The following is a 13,188-nucleotide window of genomic DNA, read 5'->3' as shown; positions in this document are numbered from 1 at the left end:
AACACATACCTTCTCTGGCAAATTTCAAAGATGTCATCTGTTGGTGATAATTTGTGGGTTTCTTTTCTGGTCAAGCATTAATTCAGAGGCTTGTCATGAAGTAAGTCCTGAGAAAAAACACGGAGCTTAAGCAGCTGTCTGCCTCCACGTCACCATCTTGGCCGGAAGTCCAGATCTCTGTTATTCTTAAAAATGCCTCCAATGAATCATTTCATCCCCTCAAAATTGTCTAATCTATTCTTTCCTTCATAGCCCCAACCTTAGAAAATACTATATATCCTTTCTGTTTCCTTTTACTCATTACTTACTTCTCAAAATCCTCACAATATACAAATAATGTTGCCACCACTGACTGTAACTACTCTTTCCAATGTTACCAATAGTATCTTTAATGCTAAGCCAATAGAATTTTCTTAATTCTCTTTGTACTTAACTTCACTGTAGCTTCAGACTCTATATAAGAGGGTATAAAGGAGAAGTTAGTTGGCACAGTGAATGGAGAGATATTCTTGGGATCAGGAAGACCTGATTTCAAATACAATTTCAGATATTTACTACCTGTGAGGCTCTAAACAAGTTATTCAACCTCATTTTGCTTCAATCTCCTCATTTTATAAATGAGGATAACAGAACCTATCTGTAAGGGCTCTTGCAAAGATCATAAAAATGATATTAACACAGTGCCTGGAAGATAGTAGGTACTATATAAATGCTTATTTCTTTCCCATTCTTTTGGAACAACCTTATTTCCCTGATATTCTCTCTTCCTCTCTCTTTAGTCACACTGCTTTCTCCTGGTTTTCCGTATATCTTTCTGAATGCTTTTGATCAGTTTTCTAGATCAATTATCACTGATTTCCTACTCTCTGGACACAGATATCCCCTAAATTTATATCTGGGAACTTGTTCTTCTCTCTCTGTAAGAATGATGTGGTTTGTTAAGTCAATCATTCAATCATCCATTTCCACTTGACAACTCTAAATTCCTGTGAGAACACTTTTGCTTAGCCAGTCAATGAGAGATGTGAACCAGATTTGAGATCCAAGGCTTGAGAATCCATTTTGAAAATACCAAACAATCAAAGGCTTTAGAATAAGTATGAAAAGTCTTTGGTCAATTAGAAACCCTTGAAAGGCATTAGGTGAAATGAAATGATTTTGCAGAAGACATGCATTCAGATTGGTTAAAAAGAATTGATTGTGCTCTGTGGATTTTTATATAAAATAGGAAGCCAATATGGAAACTTGAATTTAAGTGACTAAGAATGGAGAGGAAAAAATCATCCTATCCATATTTATGAGAGGAATAGTTTTGAGGAGTAGAAAAGAAAAATCATGACTGTGGCTGCAACTTCAGTCTTCCCCTTCTAATTGTATTCAGAAGGGCAGAAGATTTGAATTTTTTATTTGACATCTTATAAATATACTTAGAACATTAGGGACCAGGGATCAACTAGACATACTGAGTAAAGCAAGAGACTTCATAAGGAGCCTAATAGTAGAAAATGCATCAATCCTAAAGGAAATTTCATAAGTAATATATTAAGGGAAGAAAGAAATTTTAGTAACCAGGATTGTTTTGTCACATATACTTTCTATGTGTGAGGCCATTTTTTCTTAGGACTCTACATGTTTTTGTGTTAAAAATATGTTACAGAATTTTGGAGAGGTGATTTGTACCAACTGTGCTTATTCTATCACCTTAGTAAACAGACCTTTATAAGTGCTAATTAAATCTGGCTAATTTATATAGACTGATATCTATTGGGGGAAACACACTGCATACCACAACGCTTTTTAAACTTTTCCCACTTATGACCACTTTCTCCCCCCCAAAAAAAAAACTTTTACATGACTTCACATAAATAAATTTATAAAATAGGTATATAAATCAAATATTTACTGAAAAATAAATCTCAAAGAACTTTATTTTAAAACAAATATTTGGTATACATATCATTTTACAATTTATTAAAGGTGAAAACCAATTTGCATACTAATGAAACAGATGTATGTTTTGTTTTTATATAAAGAATTAAATCTTGGCAGAATATTTGATATATTTTATTGATTTTGCAACCCCCATATTCAGTTACATGACTTTGTATGGGAGCATAACCCACAGTTTAGGAAGTTTTGGTATAGTCCATGTACTATATAGCATTAGCAAATCACCCTCAATATCTACTGTAATGCTGAAGGGAGAAATATCAGCTAAGTAGTTGGGGTGAAGGGAGCACATCTCATTGACTCCCCAAATAGAACACTTTACCATTACCCCCCAAATTTCCTTCTTTTATAGCTATGTTGAGGATACCATCATGCTGATGATGATGAATAACATTTATATAGCACTCAAGTTTTGCAGATTGCTTTACAAATATTGTCTAATTATATCCTTACCATCGTACAGGGAACTACATGTTATTATTATCTTTATTTTCTAAATGAGAAAACTGAAACATACAGATGTTAAGTGATAATTTTGTTCACACAGCTAGTAAAATATGAAGTCATATTTGAAATCAGATCTTTCTGACTTCAGGTGTAGCAATCTTTTTACTATGTTATCAAATGCCATTGGCATTTTTTTACTTGCTAAAGTTTGCAATTCTGATATCATCTTTGATTCTTTGACTCTCCCTTTTCCCCCATGTCCACTAGCAGGCTGTCCACTCATTTGGATTAATAAATGGAGGTTATAGTCTCCCTTTTTTAAACTCTCCTTATTACAACTCTTGCTTTCTCAGAAATTTCCAGTGTTTCCTTAATTACAAATATGATATAATAAAATCTACTCATCATAGTATTAAAAGCCCTTTACAACCTGACTAGCCTCCACTGGTTTTCATGCTCCTATAAGCCCTGTATCACCCAGCCAAACTGGATCTCTAATTGTTATCTGAATTTGGTATTTTATTTCCTAATTCTATGTCATTTTTCATACCTTTCTTTATTCACTATGCCTGTAATGCTTTTTTTTTTCCCTTCTCACAGACTCCTTATTTTCCTTAAAGGGACAAAATCCCAGTCAAAATGTTCAGGATTCCAATTGTTACTCCTCTCTTTTGCTTCAGTTACCTTCAGTTTACATCATCACTGTGCTATCTCCAGTTATATATATATATATATATATATATATATATATATATATATATATATATATATATATATATATATATATATATATATATATAACTATATATGCATATATATATATATGCATAGTCCTCCATCACTTAAATTCAATTCACTGAATCACTGTCTTGCTGTCATGGTCCTCTTTAAGAATGAAGAACAAACAATAACTTATCTATATCTACACACACACACACACACACACACACACACACACACACACACACACACACACACATTCTCAACCTTAGAGGAACGTATATTCCAAAAGAAGGCAAGGTATGTTTCCCTTTCTTATTTGCATCTTCATAATCTAGCACAGTGCTTTAGCACAGTAAGTGCTTAATGATGTTTATTAAATTGAGCTCAATAAATATTTTGATAAGAAAAAGTAGTGAATACTAATAATTTTTGGCTTTTTTGTTTGTATGCTGTTCTATAATTTTACTGTTATAAGGAAATCTACTTCAAAGGAGCACTTGCTCTGCACATTAATTTCTTTAAATTTTCTTGGGACACTGAGAGGTTTCCAGACTGGAACAGAAAGATGCAGCCAGTACACATCAGAGGTGATATTTGAAACCATGGCTTTTCTTTTCTTTTTAATTTCTACCTATAACACAGATTGTTGCTCAGAAAAAAATTAATTCCTAGAAATGCAGCAAGATCTTATTTTGTTTTTCATATGAAATTTGAAATGTTTTCTCTTCTACTCCTCTCTAAGTATAAACCAGTCAGACTACTCAGATGAATATGATAGCATCTCTGCACAAAATTGGGTTAACCGTTATCTTAAAACAATATGTTAGATTTCTAAGCTTTAGCATTCAAGCAAACATGACTACATAGTGATGGGTTCTCTCTTAAATCATTGTTTTAAGTTTGTATGTCAGAAAAAAAATCATCTCCTAGAGAGTTATGAAGAATCCCACCAAATTTAACTAGGTTCTGTCTCTAGGCAATGAATACTCAAGACTTCACACATTGGACCCCTACTAGCACAGACATCTTTTAGTAATTCCAGTTATCTCTTTGTCAAAATGAGGCATCTCAAAAGAACAAGAGTAAACTCTTATTCTAAATAAGTTGTCTGTATCAGTCTTTAAATTGATAATTGGATCTTGTTTCTATGAGAGTCATACATATTATGACAGCAAGTCCTTTGTATCCAACAAGACTCATCAATTCTATGTCAGTATTATAAAAGTCTTACAAACTAACAAGTCATAGATTGTTGTCTTTCAGCAATTTTCTTCATGATCAGTAAAAATTTAAGGCATGTGTTAGATGCAGAAAGATCTGATTTAAGCTCATGAGATTTTGGAGAAAGCTCTAAAAGCTCATTCTATTTTGTGATGCCTTGTGCTTTATATCATTATCCAGCAAAGTAAAATTGGAGGTTTTGTATGAGTGCCTTTCCCCCAATCCCATGTAAGTGCTGCTTTCCTAATTGAAGGCTCAAAATCATTTGAAGAATTGCTCGAATGTTCTAGAAAAAAAAATATATATATATATATGTATATATACATTTTCCCTGAGCTCTAGCTTGTCATAAAAAACAGCTGAGATGTAGTTTCCATTCAAAATGGGTCATTGCTGCTATAATTAAAAGTACTTTGTTAGGAACATTAAAAGCATTCTGAGGAAATAAGACTGATTGCTTCCCAGAATAAAAAAGAGCTTTATTTATGTTTTTTTCTATTTGCTCATTTTGAGGTAATGTTATTACATTATCACATGGAAAGCCAAAGAGGGGAAAACCCCTTTGGCCCATTGTAAAATTAGAAATGTCAATTCATGACATGTCAATTCACATTCATTTACATGTTGAAGATAGTACAAAATCTGAATTAAGCATTTAATGCCAGCTTCTGTCCATGGATAAACAGTGTCAGTAATGTTGCTTTTTAAGAGCTGCTATTCATAGGATAGTTATTTCCCTGATTAGAAAGACTGATGTATGACCTGCGGTCATATACATTGACTAGATCTTTGTCTTGGGAGTAGTCATTGCAGTCACTGCCTGAATCATATGCCACTGAGTTCAGCAGAATTTGCCTTTGCAGTAAGTATGACAAAAATTTTCCCCTCAAATTAAATCGTTTTATCTTTAACTAAATGCAATCATTTTAGTCATTCTGTGGATCTTGGGTATTTATAGATAATTGACAACTAGGTTATTATATATCTTCAACATTATCCTTTTCACATTATTTTTTTTTATAATAACAGCTAACATTTTTTGAATCTATCCATTCAGGGTTACAAATAACTTATATCATGATAGTTCTCTGAGAGAAGTGCTATTATTATCCCATATTCCAGATAAGTAAAAATATTCTTTGTTTATAATGTAGATTCACAATTAAAAATTCATAATTTTCCTTTTAAAAAAGAACATGGTAGAAATTCAGAAAAATCATAATTTTAGAGCTGGTAGGGTCTGGAGAACCCTCAAGCCATTCAAAAATTTTAATGCAGTGAGAAAATAATTGAAAATAGCTTTTGACTTTGATATTAGGATTGCCCTTTTCCTATTCTCTCACTAATGACATAGGGCTATATTAAATTTTTTTTTATTATTCCTAGTTTCTCTAAAGAACCTCAAACTGTGACACTTGTTTGTTCACTACAATTTCAATTTCCCTAGGGATATCTTTGTGACTTTTTCATATATATTTTTGGATAATGGGGGGTATTCTTTTCTGATATTTTCAGTATGGGTGATATGGAAAAGATCAGAAACCTCTCAATCTAACTGATTTAAATTGAGGTCAATGAAACATAGATGGTTATATGCCTGAGAATAATTTTAAATTACTTGAAAGTAAATACTGTGGTGATTTCAGTTTAGATTCTAATTGTAAGTTGTAAATCCATGACATTTTTCAAAAGTATTTTCAATGGAAAGAGATTTTAAGATGTTGAGGAACATGAATATTTCTTCTTAAAAATAAAATCATGCTGATTTGAATTCCCCCCCCCTCCTCCCCAGGTTTGTAATGACCTTTGGAAGAGGAAATAATTTAGATTCAAACTTAGCACATAATAGTGTACCAATGAATGTGTATTTGAGCTTCTTTAGTCAGATATGTATATTTTGTGCTATGTAAATAAGGTTTTTGAATAGTTCTTATTCATAGTAGGTGGCACAGTGAGTAGCACAGTGAGTAGCACACTGGGCCTAGAGACATGAAGTTTAGAGTTCAAATCTAACCTCAAGCATTTACTAGCTGTGGTACGCTGAATAGTCACTTTATTTTTGCTTATCTTCACTTGGAAAATGAGGGTAATAGCACCTACCTTCCAGAATTGTAGTGAGGATCAAAGGAAAATATTGATAAAGTGATTAACACAATGTTTGGCACAGGGCAGGCACTATATAATACTTAATATTTTATAATTATTATATTACACAACCAATGAATAGTGTTACTATCTTTTATTTGTACACCAATTTAAAGTGTACAAGGTGTTTAAGAATCATTATATAATTAGTACTTCAAAACAATCATGTCATTATGGATATATTACAGAAGTTATTATTCTGTTTTATAGATGAGAAGACTGAGCCTCAAAAAGGTTGAGTGGCTTGCCCATGTTTACAAAGTAAGCATCAGAGATTTGATTTAAATCGAGGAATTCCTGACTCTACTACTGTCTTTGATCCACAACATTGTTCACTGGAGGACTGAATGAGGCCCCTCAAAGCTGGCCTTATCTTTCTCAGCTCACACTCTCTCCAGACCACTGTGTAGATTAAAGGGCATAACAGAATGAACACTATGGGAAATCTTCTCTCCATAAACTTTCTTCCAAGGTCTTTTCCCTATTCTGGTTTGATTTTTAAAATTATAACTGTTAAATATATGAGATTATGATCCTCTTTTTAGAGATGAGCAAATTAAGTATTAGAAATGTTAATTGACTTGCTAAGTTTACACAGTTTGCAAGTGTTAGATATGGGATTTGAACTCCCCTTTTTATGACTCCAAGTCCAATATTTCTTATACAGGAATTCCGGACTTAGAATCAGAAGAAGCAGGATTCATGTCACTCTTTTAGAACTTGCTAGCTATTTGACCCTGGATAAATCACTTAAATTTTCTGGGCTTTATGTTCCACATCTATATCATAAGGATAGTATTTTTTGTATTGTTTACCTAACAGTGTTGTGAGATGATTGTGCTAAATATACCATATAAATGTCCGCTTCTGCCTGAGCCATTGTCACCCCAAAGTGGTGATACCCAGAGAAAAGAAAGGAAATAGAAACACCTATTATAGATGGTCTCTTCAAGGAGCTTAACCATAAAAGGTGGAGAGGTATGGGACAGTTAATATTACAAATGTATGGATCATGGATCAATTAAGGTTTTTTGTTGATTTTTTGTTTGTTTTTTACAATGGAAGACACATGGAGGCAATAGGAAATTGTTGAAGACAAATGAATAAGGACAATTGGTGAGGCAGTCTGATGGAGAACACAAAGTAGAATGGGGTCATGTGTCCATGTGGGGGTATTCCTTGGCAAAAAGAAGAAATCCATTTTTATATGAGATAACAATGAAATAGAAAAAAGTGGTAAAAAATTTTGAGCACTGAATCTGAATCTAGAAAAGCCTGAATTCTAACCTGACCTCAAAAATTATTAGCCTGTACATCCCTGGGCAAGTGACTTTATCTGCTTCAGTTTCCTCACTTATAAAATGTAAATAATAATCCCATCTGCCTGTTGTGAAGATAAAATAAGATAATTTTTGTAAAATATTGTACAAAACTTTTAGAGCTACATAAAGAAGAGGTTATTAACATAGTAATCTGATACAAGAAGGAAGGGAGAACAGACAGCTCTTAGAAAATGAGCTCTTTTTTTAAAAGTTAAATGCTAAATAAGGTTTTTACCTTACAGGGCACAAACTAAGATATTTGAGAGAAATAAAAAGGTTTGCACTAGCCAATGCAGTGAGTGTGATAGAGAAGTCAATTAGAGGGGTATAAAAAGATCACCTTGCTACAATGATGGCCCAGTTCAGAGTATATAAAACAATTTTATACTAGAGCCATTCAGCAGTTTCATGATTTTCTCCAACTTCATTCAATGGCATATGAGTACAAGTAAAGTTAGCAGGTGTTGGGAGTAAGCCAGGTTTGAGATTTGGTAGAGCACAGTTAAAGGTATGATAAGTTGGCAAGGGAAGTGAGAAAAAAGAACAGTATAGAGGTCAACTAATTCACTGAGGAGTCTAGATGAGGAATGAAAGAGAACTTAGCCAGGGAGGGAATGATTGGAAGTCATCCTCAGATGAAGACCAAGATCTTATATTACAAAGCAGAGGGAAGAGTTAAAATAACAGCAGATGATCAGATAAAGGAATTTCAAAAGTGATCTCTTTTGGGTCAATGGCACGATTGAGTGTGTGACCATTTCTGTAGAAAGCTATGGTGGATTGAAAGACTAGATCATAGCAAATGAGTAAGCTAAGGAAATAGAAGATTGTTTAAGATAGTTCTAATATATGAATTTTGAAGTTCTTGAATATAAGATAAGGATTTGGAGATAAGTAAAATATGAGAAAGGATTTAGAAATTGAATTCACTGAAAAAGGAAGAAGAATATCCTACAGTTCAACAGCCAATAGTCACCACAATTTAGCCATCTAACCTTGGATTGAATGAACCTCAAAGGAAGAGTAGTTATTGAGTGATGGTGATAAAGGGAGAATCCTTTAGTAGCAATTAGGAACATGGGATATTCAAACTGCCTTTCATGACAAGTCAATTGAGGAGTATTGTGAAAGTACACTCAGTCCTAGAAGAGATATTCAGAAAAGTTGCATAATAATGAGGGAGCTGGATGTTAGTAATAGTCAAAAGATGCAAAGACCAAGAATGGAAAAGGCTTAAGAGGAAAGCTAGTTTGCTACTTATGGAGCAGATATTACAAAGTGTATAGTGGAAGGGGTAGAAAGTTTTAAAATGGCATATTGGCAGGGTTGGGTTGAGAGAAAAAGAGTGACCATGAACAAGATTAAATTAATGGCAGTTAAGGCTTAAAATCACTTGGATGAAGAGAGAATAATGGAATGAGAGTGTTTTAAACACTGAGGAATACTTGAAAATACATGAAATATATATCTGCCTATGTCAGAACACATTTGGACTGCTGTATTCACTTCTGGATGCCATATTTTAGGAAGAATGTAGATATATTTTTTCTCAATACCAGTGCAAGTGTCCAGGATGATGAAAGGTTGATTTCTGTTCACATCATGCAAGGGTAATTTTTAAAGGAACTGGGGATTTTGGGTGACAGAAGAAAAGATTTAGAGAAAGATAATCACTGTTTTTGAGAATTCATCATCAATCATCTGGAAGAGAAATGATATTTGATTTTCTTAATCTAAGAAGATAAAATTAAGAATAATTAGTAGACATTTCTGAAAGAAATTTAGGCTTCAGGCAAGGAGGAAAAAGCATAAACAAAATTTTCTAAAAGTGGGATGACTTGTCTCTTGATATAATGAGTTCCTCCTAACTGGAAGCCTTTAGGCAGAGACATTGTGGTGTGGCATATAACTTGATAAATTTGGATCCAGAATAGGCCGAGCGAATATAATAAAGATGACAATACTCCCCAAACTAATCTATTTATTTAGTGCTATACCAATCAGACTCCCAAGAAACTATTTTAATGACCTAGAAAAAATAACAACAAAATTCATATGGAAGAATAAAAGGTCAAGAATTGCAAGGGAACTAATGAAAAAAAAACTCAGAGGAAGGTGGTCTAAGTGTACCTGATCTAAAGCTATATTATATAGCAGCAGTCACCAAAACCATTTGGTATTGGCTAAGAAATAGACCGGTAGATCAGTGGAACAGATTAGATACAAAGGACAAAAGAGGGTACATCTATAGCAATCTAATCTTTGACAAACCCAAAGATTCCAACATTAGGGATAAAAATTCATTATTCGGAAAAAACTGTTGGGAAAACTGGAAATTAGTATGGCAGAAATTAGATATGGATCCACACTTAACACCATATACCAAGATAAGATCAAAATGGGTCCATGATTTAGGTATAAAGAGGGAGATAATAAATAGATTAGAGGAACAGAGGATAATCTACCTCTCAGACTTGTGGAGGAGGAAGGAATTTATGACCAGAGGAGAACTAGAGATCATTATTGATCACAAAATAGAAGATTTTGATTACATCAAACTAAAAAGTTTCTGTACAAATAATACTAATGCAAACAAGATTAGAAGGGAAGTAACAAATTGGGAAAATATTTTTAAAAACAAAGGTTCTGACAAAGGTCTCATTTCCAAAATATATAGAGAACTGACCATAATTTATAAGAAACCAAACCATTCTCCAATTGATAAATGGTCAAAGGATATGAACAGACAATTCTCAGAGGAAGAAATTGAAACTATATCCACTCACATGAAAGAGTGTTCCAAATCACTACTGATCAGAGAAATGCAAATTAAGACCACTCTGAGATACCACTACACACCTGTCAGATTGGCTAAGATGACAGGAACAAATAATGACAAATGTTGGAGGGGATGTGGGGAAATTGGGACACTAATACATTGCTGGTGGAGTTGTGAAAGAATCCAGCCATTCTGGAGAGCAATCTGGAATTATGCCCAAAAAGTTATCAAACTGTGCATACCCTTTGACCCAGCAGCGCTACTACTGGGATTATATCCCAAAGAAATACTAAAGAGCGGAAAGAGACATATATGTGCCAAAATGTTTGTGGCAGCTCTTTTTGTTGTAGCTAGAAACTGGAAGATGAATGGATGTCCATCAGTTGGAGAATGGTTGGGTAAATTGTGGTATATGAAAGTTATGGAATATTATTGCTCAGTAAGAAATGACCAGCAGGAGGAATACAGAGAGGGTTGGAGAGACTTAAATCAACTGATGCTGAGTGAAATGAGCAGAACCAGAAGATCACTGTATACTTCAACAACGATACTGTATGAGGATGTATTCTGATGGAAGTGGAAATCTTCAACATAAAGAAGATCCAACTCACTTCCAGTTGATCAATGATGGACAGAGGTAGATACACCCAGAGAAGAAACACTGGGAGGGGAATGTAAATTGTTAGCACTAATATCTGTCTGCCCAGGTTACATGTATCTTCGGATTCTAATGTTTATTGTGCAACAAGAAAATGATATTCACACACATGTATTGTACTTAGACTATATTGTAACACATGTAAAATGTATGGTATTGCCTGTCGTCGGGGGGAGGGAATAAGGGAGGGGGGTAATTTGGAAAAATGAATACAAGGGATAATATTATAAAATATATATATATATATATAAAAAAAAAAATTTGGATCCAGAAGACTGGGTTCAAATGCAATTTAAAAATCTACCACTTACTACTTATGACTTTAGATAAATCATTCACTCTCCCTGGACCAGAGTTCCTGATATAAAATGAGGTGGTTGGACTAGATTACCTTTAAAGTCTACTTCAGTTCTAAATGCACATAGACACGCACATGTGTATACACACATAAATATATACACATATGTATAAATGTACAAGTACTTATACACATGTCATTTGTGCATATGTGTGTATAAATTAACTCCTTAACCCTCTACACTCCTTTACAAGTCCTAAAATATATGTAAAATTCTTTGTAAACTTATAAGTGTTATATAAAGATAACAGCAGCAGCATAGTAGTAGTGGTGGTAGTGATGGTAGTAATAGTGGGAGATAGAACCAAAAAAAATATTAATTAGGTGGTGGATTAATCCATGGAGAAAAAAAGTATAATTTTTGACTTGAAATTGACATGAAGGACTTATCTATTATTGAAGCATTCATTCTTAAAGTTAAAGAGGCTTTAGGCCATCTAAGCCAACACATTTCTGTAAAGTTCCCTTCTGTGAAATAGCCAAATATCATTCGGCTTTAGCTTGAGAACCTCCATGAGACAGAACCCACTATCTCCTCAGAAAGATTTTGCTACTTTTAGATAGCTATAACTATTAGGAAGTATTTGTTTATATGGAGCCTAAGCTGATCTGCTTTTCATTTCTACCCAATGCTATTCATAATTATTGATAGACAGTCATTTGGCTACACCAATGGTATTCTTAAAACTTGATATTTCTTATTTAATGATATAGTGCCAGATTCATAAATTAAAATGTCTATCATCCCTATATTGAGAAAGCCGGCTTCTTTTGGAGGCAAAGCAAGTTATTTTGTGGTTATGTTGTTTCCTTTTGGTCAGCAAAGTAGTAAGCCTATCACTACAATAGGGAACTCAGAAATGATAAATCTGGACATACAGAATTTGCTCTGTTTTGATAACATAAATGTTTCAGGGACCCAGAGAGGTTTCTTAAGTCTTCAAGATTTTAGGACCAGATGTCATGGAATCATAGATTCCATGCTTGTTATATCTATAATCTCTAATGAATAAGATCGATAGAAAACACTAGCTTCATCCATACTTCTTTTTCCTGGAAAATTAAAATTAATGAGATATGTAGAGTGCCAGAACTCTGGAGAAGTATACTTGAAACAAGATGTTAACTCAGAAGACTTGATGAGACAATGGTTATCTAGTTTATATATATACTTTGGACTTAGTGTGGTGATGTAATGGTTCTCTAAGTTCACACATAATCAGTATGTTGTAATTATGTAATTACAATATGGTATATAAGAGCCAACAAGGACTGGAAGACAGAGACATTCCATTTCTCATCATCCTGGTGGCTCTCCTGCCTTCTGCATTCCTCCACTGAGTCTAAGGTTGGTCTGAAGGTCCCCAAGAAAGCTAGCTCAGCCCCAGGAGAAGGAGACAGACTGTGAAGGAGATAATGAAGATTTTGGACTTTATTCCTGACTATTCATGTGGTGATTATTCTGCTGACACCAAGGCTGGTCCCAAGGCCTTCTAGAAAGCTAGTGGGGACATTACAGAGATACATCACAGTTTTGATAATTCAGATATATTTATTTTCACAATCCTTGATGAGTTAGAACAGC

General features: G+C 33.7%; 1 long non-coding RNA gene across 2 annotated transcripts in view; it reads left to right on the top strand.

Annotated features, from left to right (window-relative positions):
- LOC141541211 (uncharacterized) overlaps positions 1 to 13,188 on the top strand; it is a 106,337-nt gene that overhangs the window by 37,039 nt on the left and 56,110 nt on the right. Inside the window, exon 5 of one of the 2 annotated variants that reach the window (XR_012481686.1) lies at positions 6,697 to 6,952. The exons of the other annotated variant lie outside the window; for it this stretch is intronic. This is a non-coding gene — a long non-coding RNA (uncharacterized LOC141541211). Of the gene's footprint in view, positions 1 to 6,696; positions 6,953 to 13,188 lie in introns of those variants that run through there. 2 annotated transcript variants of the gene reach the window in all.

The sequence above is a fragment of the Sminthopsis crassicaudata genome, chromosome 4 (genome assembly GCF_048593235.1).
Source record: "Sminthopsis crassicaudata isolate SCR6 chromosome 4, ASM4859323v1, whole genome shotgun sequence".
Taxonomy (NCBI): domain Eukaryota; kingdom Metazoa; phylum Chordata; class Mammalia; order Dasyuromorphia; family Dasyuridae; genus Sminthopsis; species Sminthopsis crassicaudata.
This window is presented reverse-complemented; position numbering and strand designations above follow the sequence as displayed.